The 23,364-nt window shown below is 42.5% G+C and overlaps 1 pseudogene across 1 annotated transcript; it reads left to right on the top strand.

The window, feature by feature from the left end:
* Positions 1 to 258: 258 nt before the first annotated feature.
* Positions 259 to 2,719, top strand: LOC149815257 (3-ketoacyl-CoA synthase 1 pseudogene; annotated as a pseudogene). The gene has a single exon (XR_016427832.1). The product of XR_016427832.1 is annotated as a 3-ketoacyl-CoA synthase 1 pseudogene (transcript).
* Positions 2,720 to 23,364: the final 20,645 nt, after the last annotated feature.

The raw sequence follows: 23,364 nt of genomic DNA on the forward strand, positions 1-23,364 counted from the left end.
CATTCCGTGCATCCCGCGAACATGGAGAACTATGTGTCCATGCATCTGCTGTTTGATAGCGAACGCATGACCAGCGCGCGGGATGCGCAATCAATCACCCTCTAAACTCCCTCAGAGACTACCTACTCCCAAAAGAAGGGACATTTTGGTAACCAGGAAAGCACCCTAAAGGGCGGTCAATGGGTTGGGTATCCGAACCATTAAGGTGCACCCAAAGCATCCCAAATAACAAGTAGAGCTGACTTCAGATTTGGCTTTGGGGTTTCATTTTTCTTACTCAGGTCAGGTTCCCATCGAATAAGACTCCTTCCATCTCCCATCTTCCTATCCACCCCACCCAACGGTCTCCATTTATTTCTCCCCTAACCTTCCCTTCGTCCAAGCACCCATTATTAGACCTTTTAGTAGCCAGGCCGTCATTTTAATGGATGGTCCAAACCTGTACTCTTATCAACCCCGCACCCCCTTATTTATATCCCCTCCTCTCGGCAAATCTAGAGAGAGAGAGAGAGAGAGAGTGTAAAACAAATAGGAAGAAGTACCATCTTCCTAATTTTGTGAACAAGGTATCTCTTACAACACATGAAGTCTCTCTAGCTCTAGCTATTTAGCTAGCACATACAAAGATTCATAGAGAGAGAAGGGTGCCAAGAGTTTGTAGAGAGAGAAAGAGATGAAGGGACTCTCACAAATTCAAGTCCTCCAAGCCTCCTTTGCCACCCTCCTAGCCCTATGCATCCTCCTTCATGCCATCTCCTCCTCCAGCCTACTGCATCACATCATCCAGCACCATAAGCATGTCTCCCTAACCGTACTATGGTGCATCTCCCTGACCCTTTTCCTATACATCAGGTCCAGGCCTCGCCGGGTCTTCATGGTTGACTACTCCTGCTTCAAGCCGGACTTTGACCAGAAGGCTAGCTATGAGGTGTGCGAGTATTTTGTTCGCCGGAGTCAACGCTTCTCAACGGTCAGCGAGGAGTTCATGAGGGGCATCTACCTCAAGTCTGGGCTCGGTGACGAGACCTACGTCCCGCCCTTCATATTCAACCATGACCACGACGCCAAACTCAGCTCGGCGCTTGATGAGGTCGAGCAGGGGGTGTTTGGAGCCGTCTCGGACCTACTTGCCAAGACCAGCGTTTCTGTATCGGACATCGACCATGTCATAGTCACTTGTGGTGTCTTCTCCCTGATTCCCTCGATTTCGTCTCAGATAGTGAACCGGTTTGGGTTGAAAGAATCGGTTCGGACCTTCAACCTAAGCGGCATGGGGTGCAGCTCCGGCGTTGCGGCCGTCGACCTTGCCGGACGGATCCTCCGCAACCAGCGGAAGACATCGCACGTGCTCGTGGTGATCACTGAGAGCATCAGCCTCAATTGGTACTTTGGTGACAACAGGTCCATGCTCGTTACAAATTGCATCTTCCGTCTCGGCACGGCTGCGGTCCTGCTGACGAACCAGAAAACGGACTCGGTCAAGCTAGAGCTGGTCAATTGGCTAAGAACTCATCACGGTGCGGATGACCGAGCCTACCGAGCCGCATTCCAGGAGGAGGATGAGCATGGAACAGTCGGGTTCGCGCTCACCAAGGACCTGATCCGGGTCGCTGGTGAGGGCCTGCGCACTCACCTTCGAGTGTTTGCTCCGAGGGTGCTGCCGTACTCGCAGCTGCTAGCATATGTGTATGCCAACATCAAGTCCAAGCTGTTCGGGTCCGACGCCGTGAAGCCGTACGTGCCTGACTTCACGGCCGCATTCGAGCACATATGCATCCACACGGGTGGGAAGGCCGTCATCGACAACATCTCAAGTGTGCTCAAGCTAGGCGACGACGTGACCGAGCCGTCTCGGATGACACTGCACCGGTTCGGTAACACATCCTCTAGCTTAGTGTTCTATGAGTATGCCTACTTTGAGGCCAAGAAGAGGGTCAAGAAGGGAGATAGGGTGTGGATGCTAGCCTTTGGTACCGGATTCAAGGTGTGCTCACTCGTCTGGAAGGCCATGAAAGACTCATATGTTGATTCCTCTAATCCTTGGGCAGACTGCATACATAGGTTTCCAGTCAAGGCATGGTAAAAAAACGAGAGAGAGAGAGGGGGGGAGGGGGGAGGGGATTGGTTAATAATATTAATATATAATAATACAAAAAAAAGATGAAAGCAAAGTTGGGAAATTAAGAAAGATGATTCCCTACTCTTTTCACCTTCATGGATGAAGTATCAAGTGTAGATGACACCAAAAAAAAAATATGGTTGTCTTGTTTAAATATTTTTTCTTTTTCTTTTTCTGTGTTACCTGTCATTTGGATATGGTTAAAGGTTGTTGTAGTTGAACAAAGAAGTTCTTTTATGAGATGGGCGAAAACAGGCTACCATGGTGATAAATAAGAAAAGTATATTGAAAAGGAGCGAAATCAAAGAAGTTTGGTCGTTATCTGATGGGCATCTATGTAAAAGCACTTCATGAATGATCATATGAAGATATGCTTTTCATTCAATGTAGTTAAAAAGTTTGTAGATGGAATTGATTACATGTCGGTTATGTTATTGATGTGATTATAGTTCTTGTCATTGTTAGCGTTGTTGCCATAAATATTGGTGTTGGTTGTTACAGAAAGGCAAATCTGAACCTTTAAAGGAACTGTAAATGAATTAGTTGGAAGCCATATTGTTACTTTATGCCTTCCATTTATGTGATGTTAACTTCCTTCAATTGCTCTGCATAAGGATTTTCATTATGATACACGAACATGCATGGTAGTGCAGACGAAGAGAAGCTAGCAGAGATGATTTTTCTCTACCTAAAAATACCGGTAATAGTTAAAATGTCCCGTTGGAGGGAGGATCAGATGAAACGTGATTGTACACTTTTAGTGTGCAAAGCATTCCAGGCAGAGGCGTAGCTAATAGTTTGATTTGTCCATATGAAATAGATTTTTATTAATAATTGTAGCCATTTTTTATTTTATCTCAAAAAAAAAAAAATCGGCCGAACCCCCGACTATCACACAATTTTTTTTCTACACCCTTGTTTGCCCCCCCGTCGCATGAATCCTAGCTACGCCCCTGATTCCAGGGACATCATCCTATAATCATGATGCATGGGTTATGGTGTGGTCTTGCTTCACTAGTTGTTTTATCAAGTGCCAAGAAATTATTGTCTGGTGTATGAAGGGGTCATAATCCTGGTCCCTGAGGATCCTATTGTTCTTATTTGAAAAAGATTTATCCTGTGGGAAAGCAAATTATTTCATCTGGAGCTTTCATACTTAGTAGGTGGAGTTGGGGTCATGGAGCAGAAATTTCTTGAATGTATTACATATGCTGCCAAACTACATTAAGGTTGAGAAGAAACTGAAAGAGAAATACTTGACTAACAACTGTTTGGAAATAATGTTGCTTTTGATCATCAACAAATAAAACATTTCATTAACATGGATTTGGAAGCAGTTTCCATGAAACCACGAAGAGAGAGAGAGAGAGAGAGAGAGAGAGAGAGAGAGAGAGAGAGCCGAACTATAACCATCAACATTACGAAACGAAAACAGGTTCAACCAACATTGAACCTACCGAGAAACCAAACACGGGCCCAAGACATGCCAAGGAGCCCCAAAAAAGGAAAAAAAGAAAAGGAGAGATGCAAGTAGAGAATGAAGAAAAAACAAGAAGCAAATACAGTTAGGCGACGAGCATCACCCAGGATCATGAATGGTCCCTGGAGGCAGATGGTGTTGCAGATCAGGGATGTTGATGCGGAGAATGGCGTATACGTCCGCCAAAATAAGGTTCACCATGTTGTTGAACACTGCCGAAATATGCCGAAAAATAGCGTTGTTGCGAGTCATCCATACGACCCACCATGACGAGAGAAGCCAAGTTCGCCAAATAATACGCCATTTGTTGCAATGACGAACTGGTTGAGGACCCCACAACAAATCATTGGCGAACGATTCCTGACGCACGCTGACCACTGGCTTATTCCAAGTCACCTTAAAGATGTTTTGAAAAACAGAGCACTCCCAAAAAAGGTGAAAGTCAGATTCTTCAGCCGCCTCACACAACACACATTTACTCGGCAGATGAAATCCGATGGATTTGAGGAAGTTGTCAGTCTGCACCCGATTGTGTAAGATTAGCCAAGCCAGGAAACATGATCTCGGAGTGGGACCCTTGCCCCAGATCAGGTTCGTCGGAAACCGGTCCACCCCCGACGGAAGGAGAGCGAGGTAGCCTTCTTTAGAACGAAAAAATCCGTTCGGAGCAAGGTTACGACCAAAGAACGGAGACTGTGATTCAACATTGCCATTATGAGACAGAACTGCAGACCATGCTTGGATCCATGATCGCCGAAGCTTTGACATAGATCGCTGACGCATGCTTGTGACCCCCACCAATGATTCCACACCACCGTATTTAGCTAGAAGCACGCTTGCACACGGAGACCCAGGTTGGTGTGCAAGCCAACTCTGCTTCACGACAAGAATCATACTCCTCAGTCGGGGGTCCTTGATTCCCAAACCCCCCCTATTTTGGGGTAGTCGAAGAGTGTCCCACCCTATTAGGTGGCGCTTGTTTTTTGGACCACGCCCAGACCACAGGAAGTGCGTCACTACCTGAGTTATCTTCTTACTAACCCCCATGGGCATCAGGAACATAGACATAAAATATTCTAGCATAGTAGAAAGAACGTGCTTAATGAGAGTTAGTCTACCTGCGATAGAAAGGTAGGACGCTTGCCAGCCCAAAATTTTTTCCTGAACCCTTTGGATAGTGGTGCTCCAGGCTGCCGTTGATACACGACTGATTTGAAGCGGCAGGCCCAGATAAGAGAAAGAGTTATTCGAAACCGAGCATCCGAATATCCGCTGGCCCAAGTCCAACATTGAAGCAGGGGCGTTGACCATGGAAAGACAACACTTCTCGTAGTTCAAGGATAGACCTGACATCGATTGGAAAAAAAGAAGGACAAGCTTGAATCTTAACATTTGTTGGATGGAGGCCCTTCCGAAGATAATTATGTCATCAGCGTATGTCAGGATCTGACTACGACACTCTTGAATACCGAGAGATTCAATTAGATCACCCTCCACTGCCCTCTTAACCAAGACCACCAGGCCTTCAGAGACAACGTTAAAGAGTAACGAAGACAGAGGACATCCTTGCCGAAGACCACGACCAAGTTTGAACTGTTTTCCCTTGACCCCATTGATCTGAAACTGTGATTGAGCATTGGTTACCAGCTCATGCACCCAGCTAGAGAAACGCCTACCGAAGCCCAAGTTTGCCAACATGTTGAAGAGGAACGGCCAATGAACCGAGTCGTAGGCTTTATGAAAGTCAAGCTTCAGAGTGAAAAAGGCCCCCCCGCTGATCTTGAGAGAGTGCAACACTTCTGTGGCCAAAATGAAGGAATGTTGAAGTCTTCTGTTAGGAATGAAGGCGAACTGAGCCTCTGAGAAAATCCTAGGGGCAATTGACCGCATCCTGTTAGCTAAGACCTTGGCGATAATGCGATATAAACTCCCTAACACTGATATAGGTCTAAACCGCGAGATATCCGATGCGGCTTCCTCCTTAGGAATAAGCGACACAATTGCTAGGTGAGAATGAACCGGCAATCGGCCATTTCGATGAAACTCGGCGAAGACACTAAGAATGTCACTCTTAACGCATTGCCAGAATATGCGAAAGAAATCCACAGGATACCCATCAAATCCCGAAGCTTTCCACCCAGACGACTCCCGCACCGCCGAGACGATTTCTTCTTCGGAGAACAACCCCTGAATCGAGTTGGCTAGCGCTCGATCCATGGACAAGAATAAAGTTGAACCCATATTGCCACCTACAGCTTGGTTGCAGGAATACAAGTTAGAAAAATAGTTGGAGACAGCATTGAGCACCTGATCGCCCGAAAAGGAGACACCATTGATATTCAGAGTGTGAATCGCATGTCTTCGATGCCTGTGAGATGCTAAAGAATGAAAGAACCTTGTATTTCCGTCACCCGCTTTAAGCCAATTTACCCTTGACCGCTGCTTCCAACGAATTTCATCCTTTAGACGCCACGATTGCACTAGAAGAGTCAGCTCGGCCGATCTAGCATTGAGACATTCAATATCTGATGCATTCATATATGACGTATCCAAGAGAGACTGATTGATAGATGCCAGCTCTCGCTCCCAATCCCCCAGATTTTGGAATTTACTTATTCTATTGGAGATGAGCCAAGATTTGATATCGCGGGATAGACGAAAAAGCTTAACCATGCATCTTGTAGCTGCCCGGACTGCAAAGCAAGGTCTACTCCAAGATTGATGGACTAACGACTCGAAGCCCGCCTCCTTAAGCCACCATTGCTCAAATCTAAAGGATCTAACGCCGGTGAAGCCTTGACCCCATCGGATAACCATTTGACTATGGTCTGAGACAGATGGTGGCAGAAGACAACAAGAGATGTCATTAATAGAACTCAGCAGCTCTGACGAAACGAGCACCCTGTCTAGCAGACGGAAGCACGGTGTAGATCGTCGATTGGACCACGAGAAAGCTTCACCAACATGGGGAACGTGGTACAACCGGTTCATCTTCGTCCACCTGTTGTAAGGCTAGAGAATGCTTCCCGAGGATGAGGATGCCTCCCGCATATTGAGTCGCAGGTTTGAAGAAGGAATCTGCACCACGCCAGATTTCGGAGATGACGGAGCTCGAGATATCTGCCATCTTCGTTTCACAAAGAGCAATAAGATCGGGCTTTTCTTGACGGATCCAACTTGCCAGGAAAAGACGTTTGGTGGGGCAATTCAGTCCCCGAATATTCCAACACAAGATCTTCATAACTGAAAGTCCGGAAATACCCGAGGAGTGCGGATCCTCACAGACCGCCTAGGAGAGACCCCAGACTCGCCGGATGGAGATAGCGAAGGTCGACGACGTCTCCTAATAGGGAGACCACCCCACCCAGGAGGAGATAACCCCTCGACCGAAGGAGATGGGGTGTTGATGAACGAGATACGCCCAGCATCCGCGACCAAGGTCGGTAAACAATCTGCGATCACAGCCAAGGACTCACGCATAACAGAATCGACGTTGAGGAGCTGGGCTTGGGAAAGCGCAAGCTTGAGCCGCCGAGCTGCATCGTCCACAGACAGACCCAAAAAGGATGAGAGCTGACCACTCATAGAAGACGAACCCGCAAATGACGGATAGACCAAGTTTGGGGAGGCCTCCAGGCCTGCGAAGTCGCCCTCCCGGATGAAAGAGAAGGAGTTCAATGCCAACGGAGCCCTGCAAAACACGGCTAACAGAGGGGCACTTACCAAACTGATAGAGACCAAGCGCATCGGACAGACGATGCACTTTGATGAGAAAGATGAAACCAAGACTGAAAGGCCATCAACCAGCTTGAAGAAGAAACACTGTCGGATCGGGACTCCGATAATAGGCGACCTGTGGGCCCGAGCAAGGAGAGAATCCTCCGAGAGATGAGACCTCTTACGCGAGAAAGGCCCAAACTCAAATGCCCTATAGGTCGAAGCAAACAAAATAGAGGATGTTGCAGCTGCTGAGAGGCAGAGAGAATCCTTAGACGCTAAGGCGACACCTGACGGTCCCCGATCCCCATCAAGCTCGAAGAAAGGATCCACCAAAAGGCTCCGCAACAACATAGCCCAAAACTCAGACCACCCGGGAAGCCACGACAGCCAACATCTTCCTGACCGAGGCCAAGATGCCTCGTCACACCCGCCATACCACCTGAAAACCCGTCCCGCTTCGAACAACGAGCCCAGAAAGGAAGATACTACAGATGATGATGATGCAAGCAAACTCACACCCCGAGGCTGCAAAACGTCCGCTGCCGACATAGAGACACAAACCCCGCCAGGGAGCCGCGGTAGCCCGAACCCCAACGCCCCCGAAGGAGAGCAAGATGACGACAACGAACAAAGAGAATCTCTGCTCACCCAAGAAGACCTCGCCACGTCGCTAAAGGGACCCACGCTATCCACCGATCTCCGTACAGCTTGTAACCCATGTGGCCAGCACGACCACCAAGACAAGGAGAGGCGAGATCTCGATAATAGAATCGGGGAGAGCCTGCTTGCCTCACCTCTGGCCATAACAACTCCTCGCACATCAAAAAGAGCGAAAGAAGAGAAAAAGTACCTTCGTCGAACAGAAAAAAGAGAATAAATCGAAGGCACCCCCGAGCACGCGACCTGCATCCCCGATCTACGCCGAGGAGAAAAGGACGGAAAAATCGCAGGCATCCCCGAGCAAGCCGCCTGCACCCCCGAGCATGTCGCAAGCACTCCCTGACTGCAGAAGTCACCGGACGCGGAACCCTCAGAGACAGAGGTAGCACAAATGACAGGCGGGCCCGACGCAGCAGAGCAGAAACTGTCCCGACCCAAGATGGCAGGCGAGCCACTGGTACGATCACGACAAAGATGGGTAAGATTGAAACGCTTCCCTGCGAAAGACATCGGAGCAGCCGTAGATGGTCGCATCGGCACCCAAACAGAGCCGATCTTGAATCCCAAAAATGACGACGAAGGATCTTCCAAGATACCGATCTGGACCCAAGGCGCGAAAGAGGCTTTGCGAAGGCGGTGCATACCTCGCGAAGAGGCTCGTCCGAGGGTGGGAGGAGGGACTACCGCCCACGAGTGCCTCAACACTGGGTGCCGCCGAGACCTGAACAACGAGGCGCAATGGAGGCAAGCACGACGCCTGCGAAAGTTGAGAGAAAGGCAACCCGCGCACCACCAGTCACCCGGCTTCGCCTGTGAAAGACGAGAGCGAGAAAGCTTTTTGGAGAAAGACCGCTGCCAGGTAGCTTTCACCTCCTGCCAGCCCCGACCGTCGATCGAGCTGGGCGGCCTACGAAAGAAAAACGAAGCCCGAAGAGTGGTGCCAACAGAGCATGCCTGAAGGGATTCCACCCTGACAGCTCTAAGAAATCGCCTGACATCACGAGCCAGCAGTGAACCGGCGGCGAGACAGGACGCGAAGGCCTCCGATAGAGAGAAAAACACACGAAAAGATAAGCGAAAAGGGAGAGCAACAAAAGCACCTTGGCGGCGAAGGGCGAAAGCGAGACCCCAATCGTTCAAAGCCTCTAGGATAGAGGATAGAGCATGTTGGTTGGCTTGCAGGGAGTTGGAGGCTCCTAAGCCCCAGAAAAAGAGGGATGAGGGAGGCATGTGTCCCACCGAAGGATTGGCGATGGAGGTCGGAATCCTTGACGCCGATGGCCGAAACTCCTTACACTCGGGAGACTTGGAGCTTGGCGGAGGACAGCTACTAGATGCCGAGGACAAAGGTGTCGGTGCCGCAGACGCCCACCGCCGAGATTCCCTTCCGGACGACCTCCAGCACGTACTCCACCTCCCATCGTGCATCGCTGAGTGCTGACGATGCCTCAAACACCAACTCACCCGCCACCGCACCGCTGGATCGCAGAAGATGCCCCTTCACCCGGCACTCGGACCTCCAATGGGGCTAGGGTACTCTGGATCCTCAACACCACAGAGAGTGGTCAATCAACTAGCCTCAACACCACAGAGAATGCCCGGGGGGGAGGAGAGAGGCTATCGAGCATGGGAACAGGTTTACGATGGGCGGGAAATGGCAAAAAAGGGGTCGACCGGTCAGTCCAGATCGGAGGTCGAGAGGTCATGAGAGAGAGAGATAGATGGGCTCCGATGACCGGCGAGCAACGGGGGAGGGAGAAGGCAGGGTCATCGGCGAGCAGGCACCGACAAGAGTGCGAGCAGCAAGGCCGCCACAACTGGATTCGGAGGGAGAGAGGAATCAGGCAGAACAGGCGATGGCATGGCTCTCAACAGAGCAGAAGATTGGGTTCATCTCCGGCGAGTGTCTCAACGACGGTGCTCGTCCCCGGAGGTGGACGACTGATCAAAACTCGGGATGGAGAGGGAAGATGGGAAGGAGAATCACTAAATAACACACAGGGGGAAGGACCTTCCCACACAGAGACGGGCGGGAGCGTTCGTACGATCTGATGGAGTGCGTGAGCCCTCCGCAGACGGTGAGACGGACTCCTCCTGGCAAGGCCAAGACTCCCGCTTCCAGACCCCCCGAAGCACACTTATGAGGGAGGATAAGGTGCAATGTGATTGCACACTTTTAGTTTGCTGCTGCACCTGATCACCCACCATCTTTGGAGGGCAGATCTGGTGCAATGTGATTATACACTTTGGTGTGCTGCTGCACTTGATCACCCTCTATTTGCTGTTGGGCCCCATCTTTGAGATACAGCCTCTCAGCTGTAGGGCCCAACAGCAGATCGATGCTGGGTGATTAGGTGCAGCAGCACACTTAAAGTGTGCAATCACATAGCACCTGATCTCAATTCCAGGCGCACACACAAGATAAAGGAGGTGTTATATCTATTGTAGATCTTCCGGCAAGTGACCTTGACCCGTCGATGGCAAATCACACTCTTCCCTGCGTGGACACACCCAAATCCATTTGGGCTTATAATGCATGTCCAAATCCATTGTTAACCATCCGTCTTTTTTAAGCATTAATTCTCTACTTGTTTTGCCAAAGCGTGTGGACTTTGTCAACTATTTATATGCATGACTTAGCTGGTGGCTGCTGGATGAGAGAGAGAAGGAAAATTCAACATTTTGTTAATTAGGTACTTACCTTCTTGGTGGAATAAACCAAGACATAAGTGTCACCAAGATATTAGACTGAAATTAATGATCCCAGCGACAAGCCTACCAATAAAGTAGCTAATCCATTGAATTCCAACTGATGACGTATACAACTGTGATGCATGCTGCATGAGGATCCCCTTTGTGTGCAATATATAAAATCAAATTTGGACTTTTGTTTGAAAAGTAGTTCAAAGGATCACAGATTAAATAGTTTGCCAAAGTTAATGTAGAATTTGTCATATATATATATATATATATATATATATATATATATATATATATATATATATATATATATATATATATATATATATATATTCTCTCTCTTTTTATAGTTGTTGGATCTTTTAAGATCCAATGGTTGTGATGAATCTTAAATATACATGTATGCATGTATTTTCAAAATGCTTAACTTTGAAGTAAGCCTCAACAATTTATATTTTAGTGAGAATTTGGAAAGCATGCATAACTATTTAAGGAAGCACACACACACACACACATATATATAGTCACTAGAATATGAGAACTAGAAATATGGGTATTTTCAACACTTTTTTTTATAAATCCAACTATGTGGATGTGTTTGGCATGGTGAATTTGCTAGAAATCAACCATTGGATCATGTATTTTCGATGAAAAATGTAATATTTGAATGCTTGAATATTTATGAAGATTATGAGTCATTGATTTTAAAGCCTTAAAAAATCTCCTTATGCATCAAAATCAGATTATTAAAGAGCGGGTCCTTATAAAACCAAGCATGTAGATCACATCCTTATGGTTAGATTCAAGAGAAAAGGGAAAAAATTCATGAAAATCATGGTTCACACATTAGTTCTCATATTCTAGTGATTCTCTCTCTCTTTATATATATATATATATATATATATATATATATATATATATATATATATATATATATTAACTACTAGTATGAAACTAATGAGTAGAAATTACATTTTTCTTCAAAAAATTTCAATTTTTGTAGATCAAATATTAGGATGTGATCAACATGGGGTTTGTTTAGTAAGAAACTTGTTTTGAATCATGTGATTATGACAAGTAATTAGGTTTTTAAAGGGGTTCAAAAATCAATTGCCCTACAATGTGCCAAAATTTCAATACTAGAAAGATCACATTTTTACAAGAAAAGCATTATCCAAGGCTTGATCCTTAGCAAACAAACCATGCTGAACACATTTATGTCGTTAGATTGATTCGATACAACTTGCACCTATGATTTCTAGATCATTAGTTTCATACCTTCATTAGTAGCCAATATTTACCCTATATGTGTGTGTGTGTGTGTGTGTGTGTGATTATGTCACTTGGAAGTATTCTCTAGTGGACCTTATTGGCATTTTAAACTTTTTATTCTTTTGAATGCTTGGTAAAGAAGTCTTATAGATGTGATCTATGTAGCTGATTAACATATTTTGGATAACATTTGGTAATGGCACCATTATTTACAAACACCTCTGGATCTCTATGGTGCAAGTTATTCTAATCCAATCTGACCATATGGATGTATTCAATATATTCAAAATAGTGGAGACTGACTTTTGGATCATGTCTTTTCGACATAAAAAAAAGCATAATTTTATGAACCAGGAAAGTACAACACATTGCAAGTTGTTTCTTGAAGCTTTATAAAAACTTATATACATCTCATATAATTCTCACTAAGCAAAACATGTAGATCACATCTGTAAAGTTAATTTGATGAAAAACAACCAAAAAAATAGACAAAAATATATTTGTATGTAATACTACCATTACCATATATATATATATATATATATATATATATATATATATATATATATATATATATATATATATATATATATATAGAGAGAGAGAGAGAGAGAGAGAGAGAGAGAGAGAGAGAGGTATCTTGAACCAAAATGGTTCATATTGTAACTTAAAGAGAAATGCTACGGTGCTCCGGGAGTACTAGAAACCATGGTTGTAGGTTGTATCTTCTCAATTAAACCTTATAGATGTACTCAACATAGTTTATTTGATAGGAATCATGCTTTGGATAATGTTTTTTTGGACATAAAAGTAGGATTTTTTAAGTCATAAAATTTTGATACATTGTGAGTTGATTTTTAAACCTCTTAAATTAAAAACACACATGCTATAATCACATGATCTAAAACTTGTTTTCTACTAAATAATGTTTATAGATCATATCTATAGGGTCTGATCAACTAAAATGATCAAGAAATTTGACAATCTAAAGCTTTGATTAGGTGGGAATAGGTACTCTTGGAACACCTTATCATTACTATAATTTAAATGATTGAGCAGACCAATTGGTGAATAGAATGGCATTTGCCATCATCTCTAGCTGATGAATTTCCTGCCGATACTGCCTGAATGGTCCCACCATTTTCCTGATATCTCATAAACAGTCCCATAATTTCTGCAAAGAGATTACAGTAACTTATTCCGCGCTTTTTGGGCATGAAGAGACCTGTCAAATAAAGACCTCATTTAGGGTGCCTTTGCTTTGAGAAGGAATTCAGGTGAGAGGTTCAAGTGCCTGGACATGTGACCCAGCCAATCACATGACAGCTTTGGGCTGCAATCTGTAGCTGTGGACCTCATGCATATAGGGTGGGCAACAGGCCACCCTGGCTGCCACGGCCCGGGCTTGGGCCTATAAATTAAGTTCAAACTTGGCCCGTATGTGGTATATATAACATAAAAAATATATTTTATACATAATATATATTATGTATAATATAATAAGTCTGGCTTGGCCGCTTAAGCTTACGGGCTTAACGGGTAGACTGTGAGCCGGGGTTTTCGCAATGGGCTGGCTGGAACTGGGCTTTTGGCCCGGTCCATTAGTGGGCCGGCCGTGCCCGGGCCGGCCCGTTGCTCACCCTAGTCATGCATTCAAAGAGTCTCCAATTGAGGCCATACCTGATATCAATAGAGGAGGCATGCGCTATACAAGAAGGTGGAAACTCCACCAGTTTAAGTTGGGATGGGTTATATTCTTTTTAAATTAAAGAAAATGTGTCCTATGTTATATGTGTAGATATATGTGCTGCTAAAAAGGGTCTCCAATTGAGGCCATACCTGATAAGAGGAGACAGATGACATTCAATAAGTTGGAAACTTCACCAGTTTAAGTTGAGATGGTCTCTCTTTTTTTTTTTTAATTATAGAAAACGTATCCTATCTTATCTCCTCTCCTCCATGTACGTCAATTCTGAACCAATTATGTTCGGTGATGATTAGCTGCCATACTGTTGGTAACCAATAAACACATACACTTGCATGCGTGTTGGCATTAAAAACTATCATGTCAAAGTAAGGGTGTCAATGGATAGGGTTTGCCCAGGACCCGACCCGTATCATACCCTAAACGGTAAGGGAGGGTTTGGTGATAAATAAGGTTAGATTAGAATATGGGTCAGACCCGAAGGGTCTGATTAATATATAGAGCCAGGTATGATTTGTGAAATTTCATACCAGACCCATGACCGAACCGAGTTCTGACTAGGATTCACAAATTTTCAGTGTAAAAATGCTAAAAAAAATATTATTTTACTGGGTATGGACTTCCTCGTATGGTTCATAAAATTCTTATAGGATTTGGGTATGGTTTCTCTTATGGTGGATCTGATTAAACCTGGGTCCAGACCCAGTACCATCATATAAAATCAGGTCTGGGTTTGGTTTTACCTGAGTCTGAACCAAACCCGACCTGTAGTTAAATACAATAGCTGTATGAAAATTGGTTACATGATCTTAGCAGCGGAGTAGGGGCCTACATCTCCATTGAAGTTTACCTTATGCCTTAGCAAAATCAACCAACAAAAAACATTAAAAAAGAGACAAGATCAGGTTGGAGGCATTTCTGAAGGTAAGTGCCATAGATGTCGTTCATTCATGTGATGAACGGTGACCCACACACCATAGTTGGATGGTTTACATCTTAGATGGGTCCCACAAAATTTTTTCAAAATCATTCATCTTGTAGATGGACGTCTAAAGCACAAAAAATGAAGGGTTGAAAACAAGGAAAAATCATGGTGTTTAGGTTCATCAAAGGTATCGTCAGAGGTACCAACGGGGCTCTGGGCAGTTTGGTAGCTAGGAGCTGTCAGTGCACGTCTCCTTGTGGTGAGACGATGCAGGTTCAAACCCCGGGTATCTTGAATAATAACTGGTGGGGTACTCTGCCTAACCTCAACTTGCCTTTAGAAAAAAAGTCTATCGTCAGAGGTGGTGTCTCTGACCTGATCTGGTCTCATTAGAAAAGAAAAATGTCATTGTTGATCATGAATTCAGACGCTAGGGCATTCTGATTTGAGTTTCTCGAGATCTTCATGATTGAGATATAAAGGATCTCAAATCCAATGTTTTATTATCTTACTCTCCCCCACAACTCTCAAACTAGGGTGTCAATGGGTCGGGTTTGATTCAGACTCAGGTGGAACCAGATTTTAAGGTATGGTATCATGTTCGGACTTGTCTAATCGGCTTCACTATAAAAAAAACCATACCTGGACCTGATAAGAACTACATGAATTAAACCTGGACCATACCCAGTAAAACCATATTTTTTTATCATTTTTACATTGAAAATTGCAGGTCTTAATCAGAACTTGAGTGGGGTCCAGGTCTGGTATAAAATTTCACAAAATACACCCTGCAGGTTCTAATCGGACATTCAGGTTTGGACCTGGGTCTTAATCTGGTCTTCTTATTTATCACCGTACCCAGACCCTATAGGGTTTGGTTCGGGTCTGGGTAAAACAGGCCCATTGACACCCCTATCTCCAACCATCGATTAGAAAATCATGAATGAATTTAGGCCGCATTTAAAAAGATCTTAAAAAATTAAATCTGGCATGTGCTCCGAGCTAGATTACGACCTTGATGGATGGATATTTAGATGTACGGAGGCCTTCAAATGAGGGCTGATCAGGTATAATCATACAGCCTGTCAGCTGAGGGGATCAACAGAAGATGGAGGTGCAGCGGCACACTAAAGTGGGCAATGTGATTGCACCTGATCTTTAGCAATTCAAACATACTGTTAATCTTTTGCTGTATGGTTGGAAGATGAAACATTCAAATCAGTTGTACAGATCAATCACACAGCCCAAGAGAAAAAAAAATTGGATCAAGCACTAAGAGAACATGTTGGATGCACTAAATTTCACTTAAAGTTCTTATTTAATGATAGATCTACATTAATCCGAATTTTTTATATATATATATATATATATATATATATATATATATATATATATATATATATATATATATATATATATATATAAAAGCAAGCTGGGGTTAGGCGGACCCCTGCCAGAACGACAGCCACCCCATGTGGAAGAGGGATTCGATCCTGGGCCCTCAGCTTGACACAGGACCCCCCTTACCACATGGGATACCACGTAGTTGGTTAATCCGAATTAATTGCCCCACCTGTTTTCCATTTCCGATTACGTGCACACCATACATAAATGCCAAGGTGATTAGGAGTGTCAATTGGTCGAGTTTAGGTGGAATCAGACTCAAACCAGATTTGAGATGATGATACCGGGTTTTGGCCTGGGTCTAATCAAACCCACCATAAGAGAAACCATACCCGGATCCTATAAAAATTACATAAACCAGACCCGGATCATACCTGGTAAAATAATATTTTTATCATTTTTACATTGAAAAAATGCAGATCTTAATAGGAACTTGGGTCGGGCCTGGGTCTGGTATAAAATTTCAAAAGCCATACCCAGCTCCATGTACTATTTGGGACTTCCTATTTGTCACCAAACCCTGACCTTATAGGGTTTGGCATGGATCAGGTCTGGGTCAAACCCTGCCCGTTGATACCCCTACTAATAATCTGTCAAAATAGCAAACTTATCACTTTTTTCAAAGGTTGGATTTAGGCACACACCTACCTGTATATTAGATTTAACTTTTTACATTTGACTCCCTGCGTTGTTCCATCTTCATTCCAAAGAAATCCTGATCCTAAAGTCACTTACATGGCCATGGTTGGTCCTTCCCTTCTTTGTAATTTACTAAACTTGAACTGAAAAAAAAATCATGAAACTTGTTTGTTTCTCATACAACTTATCAAACACAATGTTTTCACACATGGACTTTGATGCAGAGCATCCTGAAGATTCGAGCTTTGAAGACGAATTGGATCCAAATTCAATTCTCAAGATCCGATCCAAGATGCGATCCATGACAAATCCAATTGAGTAGGACCATTTGAGTTCAATTGGATCTCCGCGTACCCAGATCTATTTTTAATATCGTGCTGCAATATCTGAGATATTTTGTATGTTTCTCAGATATTATAACTTTATGTTTCGATTCTATTTTGTCATGTTACAAAATCGCATTAAATTTATTTTTATTTTTTAGGTGCTAGATTCTATGAATCCGGATAGTTCTAGTGCCCTGTAGGATTAATTTGCGTCACTAGAGGGTGTATTGGGAAGTCGGGTAGATTTTCTTTTTCTCGCATTTTATTTTTAATACATTTTTGAAGTTAGATCCAGAATATCAGACGTTTGGATCTTACACAAGATTCAAACCACTTGAGGTCCAATACTAGTTGGTGCCACTTCATGTGGACAACCAAAGGTTCCAGTCAAACTCCAAATTTGACTTGAAAAATGAGCATGTAGATGTTGGAGGCAATGATGCCTTTTCTTTCAAAAAGAGCCCATGCATTGGGCAAGTGGGCGACAACTTGGAGAAGCCCACCCTCCTTTTTGTGTGATTGGAGCTAGAGGGTGGCATCATCATTCCACCTTCCAACAGGGCTTAAGAGCCTCATGGTGGTCGACCATGGTCTGGTGGTTGTTGTTTTGATAAAAAAAGAAAAGAAATTTGAAATGGTGATGAGAGAGGGGAAGATATTGTTTGAAGGGTGAACACTGTCTCAGTATTTTAATTGTATCTCCTTAGATACTGGTCCAAATTATACGATATTTAGCTTGATGGAAAGTTAAGATCATGATCTACAAGTTCTCTGTTTACCATTTGGCTTGATTCGGCTCGGTTAAGCTGCTAAAGTACTGAACAAGTTGCCTACTGACTGCATTAAGAAAGAAGGTGAAAGAAAAACGTGAGTTGGAGCTTGGTGTGCACTTGAAGGTTCGATTGGAGAAGGTTATGTTTGCTAAGTTGTTGCAGGAGTCACATCCACGGCTGGAGGGCTCAGCATCTTCCACCTTCCATGAATTGGTGATGGTGTTGACTGTTGCACAACCGCACCATCTTCTTTACGAAATAGTGTTTGCATCCCTTGATCTCTTGTTATTTTTGTCCTTTGATCTTGATGTTTGTTGAATATAACTGCAAACTAATTGATTATTGTCAATGTACTGAGTGTTTAGAAGCATTTTATATTATTGAATATGATTTCTAGTCATATATTGATTCTGAGCATTGTGGTTTATCCATTTCATTTTTCTGTCAAAAATCGGAATCCTGATTCTAAAATTGTCAGAGACAACTTCAAAGAATCGACTGTATCTGCTTAGATATTGGTATGATTCTAATGTTCATAAAATTTCTGGAAAGCCAAGACACAGACCTTCAACATTGTTGTTAAAGTCGCAGACTGATTCGGCCAGCGGGGTCCTGAAAAGTCCTTATCAAACCGTCGGTCGGACAGAGCCTGTCAGCTCCTGTCTCGTCGAGAACACTCCAAAGAATGTTTTATATTTTTGAGATTCCTCCCTATTCCCTTCATGAAAATTGAATTTGTTTGATTCTGTAAAAATTTAAGACTGAGTTCTACAACTTCCATGTTTGCCATTTTAGTTGAATCATCCTGTAAGTTACTGAAAAAAGTCATTCTTTTTTCCTCTAGTTTTGAGTTGAACCTTCAATTTCCTGCTATAGTTTCCTGCATAAATCGCTGTAGATTTCAAATATTTGGAGTTATACTGCATGTTTTCTAAAACTGAAAAGTGGCATGGTTTGCTAACATCTGGCTACACCTTAGTGCAGTTCAAGGTTTTCTCCAAAATCATCATTTGAGTGCTCAAATCTAGGGTGATTCAAGTGCCCGCGTAGACCCCTTATCGCAGGTTGTAACAGTTGCCAACTAGTTTTGTCAGAAAGTTTAAAAATCAATAGAAGCTCATTGAGTAGGCCAAAAATTGTGTATCATAGCTCGTTAGAAAGGTCTAGATCTGACCTACATTTCCTTCGTTGAGAGTTTTTGCAAACTTTGCAATTTGAGGGGTCAAAAACCCTTTGAACAAACTGTCCGCTGAACCCGAGAGTCTGTTACTGACTTGTCTACCAGTCCCAGTTTTGAGTTTGTGGAGCGAACACTTCTAATCCGAATCTGGTGATTTTAGATTCGTTGAGAAAGGCGTGTGAGTCATGCACAAGTTTCCTTTGGACTGCCTCTGTTAAAACAGAGTGCATGGGTCTCAAAAACTTCTTTTTCCAGAGTTCTATTCAGACTCATCTTAGTGAAAAAGCTTCCGTGCATATTAAGATCTGTTTGGATCTTGGATCGGTGCTTGTCGAGTATACATCATTTAGTATCAAAACAGGGTTTGCCGGATTTCTCAATCCGACATGATCTTCGATGTAGTAAGAAGGTTATTATTTTTTAGGATCCATGCACCATGTCTGGGCGAACCGGATATAGGAGTCGAAGCGAGTATATCCCTAAAGAGGACATTCGTGACCTTAGGGATGGAACTCGAACCTTGCAACGCCAAATCAATGATCTTTGTCATAAAATAGAAGATTTTACGAAGGAGCGAGAGAAGTCATTCGAGCGAAGTCAATGCATTTCTCGAGGAATGCGTAGAACACTTTCTTATGACTCTGATGATGAATTTGAGTCAAAACGGGATAAGAATATGAGGTTTTTCCAAAGTCAATTACTCGTTGAACAAACTCAGATGACAAGGATAAAATCTAGACTTTGTGAACTGGAGTTAGAGGAAGACCGTCGTCACAGACCTGATCTGCTTCAATCTTGGAGGTTTGATTCTATTTGTGGGTCTCACCCACATCGATATTCATACTCGTGTTGTCAATTGGATCCGCCCATGATATCTAGTCGGAAGCCTAGAACTCCAAATCTAAAGTCTAACTATGTGAATTCTTCACATAGAGAATGAAGGTGTGGCCCTTGTAAGCTCATCTCATCCTTTAGTCCCCGACCCAACCCCACCTTATTTAAATCTGATAATTCTAGGGTTAGGTTTGAGGAAGTCTCGTGTGTGAGTTGCGAGGATGAAAAAAGTTATGTTTTTTCTGACTTAGGATCTCAATAAATCAAAGAAGTCATATTGGAAGACGAGGACTGGAATAACGAAAAAGATTCCCAGTGCGAAGAAATTAATCACACTCTTGTTTTTTTCTTAAAGGAGCCTCCCGAGGAGCCTTTTCGTGAAATAATTGGTGGACCGATATTCGATGAGAAAATCGAGAAGGAACCCTCACCTAAAATTGAGGATATTTCTATGTGCAAAATTTTTTATGAACCAATTTTTGAGAAAATATATAAGGAGATGTCCCATATTTCTTCATTTTGGGAAATCGAACCTATAGAAGACCAGTCTGGTGTCAATCTTGACGATCCGGTCTTCAAAAAATTTTATGACCACATATAAGAAACGGTTTTCCCTCAAAATGCGACTGACATTATTGTCAATAATGACCTCTCAATCCTTATTAGTGAATTCATCTTCGATAAGAATGTTAAAATTGAAAAACCCTATCATAGTATTGAAAATTCGATCGAGATGTGTGATAAGGAGCTTTTAGGAATTGAAAATTTAGAAGTTCAAAATGAAATGTCTCTGGTTGAGTTGTTCAAAAATTCTGAGATGAATACATTGGAAATGACAAACATGAAAACTCTAAATTTTTTTTGTGACCATCAAGATTTTATTGATAATCGTGCTTCTGTATCTTTGATAAATTTAGATAGTAATTTTGCCCTATTATTATATTGTGTTGCTTATTTTTAAAATGAATTGTCTTATGATTGCAAAACTCTGTGTACAAAGTTTTATATTGTGATTAGCATGATACATATACAATTTTTACCTGTGACTAATCTGAATTTTGTTGCAATCGTTAGAGCCCTGATACATGGTCAAATTATTAAATATCAAGTCTTGGAAAATTTTGTGTTTCAATCTAATTCGTCTGAATTAGATTGTGCAAGAAATGTTAATTTGCATGTTTTTAGTCAAACCATAATTATTTGTGAGAATCCATGTGAATATTTGAGTAAAAACTCAAGTATGTTTGCCTTCCATGATAAAAATGTTAATGTGTTAATATCTGATAGCAATTTACAATATTTGTTGAGCATGCATAATGGTTTAAGTATATATCTGATGTTGTCTACATAGCATAGTACATTTATTTTTCTTATGGACAAACTCTACGTTGATTTTATTTTTAATGTTTGCAGGGATTATGGAGCTTCACATGAGAAGAACAAGGCTCCGAGGATGAAACCTTTCGACCCAGGGAGAATGATGCAGAGCATCCTGAAGATCCTAGCTTTGAAGACGAATTGGATCCAAATCCAATTCTCAAGATTCGATCCAGGATGCGATCCATGGCAGATCCAATCGAGCGAAACCATCTAGGTCCAATTGGATCTCTGCGTACCCAGATCTATTTTTAATATCGTGCTGCAATATCTGAGATATTTTATATGTTTCTCAGATATTGTAATTTTATATTTCGATTCCATTTTGTCATGTTATGGAATCACATTAAATTTATTTTTATTTTTATTTTTACTTTTTAGGTGTCAAATTCTATGGATCCAGATAGTTCTAGTGCCCTGTATGATTGATTTGCGGCACTAGAGAGTGTACGGAGAAGTCGAGTAGATTTTCTTTTTCTTATATTTTCTTTTTAATGCATTTTTGGAGTTGAATTCGAAATATCAGACATTTGGATCTTACACAAGATCCAAACCACTTGAGGTCCAATACTAGTTGGTGCCACTTCATGTGGACAGCCAAATGCTTCAGTAAAACTCCAAGTTTGACTTAGAAAAGGGGCATGTGGTTGTTGAAGGCAATGATGCCTTTTTTTTAAAAAGAACCCATGCATTGGGCAAGTGGGCGACAACTTGGAGAAGCCCACCCTCCTTTTTGTGTGATTGGAGATGGGGGTGGCATCATCATTTCACTCTCCAACAGGGCTTAAGAGACTCATGGTGGTCGACCATGGGCTGGTGGTTGTTGTTTTGAGAAAAAAAGAAAAGAAATTCAAAATGGTGATGAGAGAGAAAAAAATGTTGTTTGAAGGGTGAACACAGTCTCAGTAATTTGACCATATCTCCCTAGACACTGGTCCAAATTGCATGATTTTTAGCTTGATAGAAATCTAAGATCTGGATCTACAAGTTTTATGTTTACTATTTGCATTGATTTGGCTCGATTAAGTCATTAAAGTCTCAGACAAGTTGCCTACTGACGACATAAAGGAAGAATGTGAAAGGAAAATGTGAGTTGGAGCTTGGTGTGTGCTTGAAGGTTAGATTAAAGAAGGTAATGTTGACTGAGTTGCTGCAGAAATCACATCCACGGCTGGAGGGCTCAACATCTCCCACCTTCCATGAACTGGTGATGGTGTTGGCTACTACACAGTCGCACCATCTTCTTTATGAAACTGTGTTTGCATCCCTTGATCTCTTGTTATTTTTGTGCTTTGATCTTGATGTTTGTTGAATATAACTGCAAACTAATTGATTGTTGTCAATGTACTAAGTATTTAGAAGCATTTTATGTTATTGAATGTGATTTCTAGTCATATCTTAATTCTGAGCATTATGGTTTATCCATTTCATTTTTCTGTCAAAAATCGAAATCCCGATTCCAAAATTGTCAGAGATGACTTCAAAGAATCGACTATATCTGCTAAGATACTGGTCTGATTCCAGTGTTCTTGGAATTTCTGAAAAGCCAAGACACAGGCCTTCAACATTGCTATTAAGGTCGCACCTGATTCGTCTAGAAGGCTCACAAAATATCCTTGTCAAACCGTTGGTTGGATAAAGCCTGTCAGCTCTTGTTCTGTCTAGAACTCTCCAGACAGTGTTCCGTATTTTTAGGATTCTTCCCAATTCCCTCCATGCAAATCAGATATGTTTGATTTTATAAAAATCTAAGATTGAGTTCTACAACTTTCATGTTTTCTAGTTTGGTTGAATCGTCCTGTAAGTCACTCAAAAAATTCATTTTTTCTGACTCTAGTTTTGAGTTGAACCTTCAATTTTCTGTTGTAGTTTTCTGCATAGGTCATTGTAGATTTCAAATATTTGGAGTTTTGCTGCATGTTTTCTAAAATTGAAAAGTGGTATGGTTTGCTAACATCTGGATACACCTTAGTGCAGTTCAGAGTTTTCTCCTAAATCATTATCTGAGTGCCCAAACCCACGGTGATTCGAGTTCCCGCGTAGACCCCCTTATCGCAGGTTGTGACAGTTGCCAACTAGTTTCGTCAGAAAGTTTAAAAATATATAGAGGCCCGTTGAGTAGACCAAAAATTGTGTATCATAGCTCGTTCAAAAGGTCTTGATCTGACCTACATTTCCTCCATTGAGAGTTTTCTCAAACTTTGCAATTTGAGGGGTCAAAAACCTCTTTAAATAGACTATTCGCTGAGC

Source organism: Nuphar pumila, chromosome 15, assembly GCF_984573655.1.
Source record: "Nuphar pumila chromosome 15, dmNupPumi1.hap1.1, whole genome shotgun sequence".
Classification (NCBI taxonomy): domain Eukaryota; kingdom Viridiplantae; phylum Streptophyta; class Magnoliopsida; order Nymphaeales; family Nymphaeaceae; genus Nuphar; species Nuphar pumila.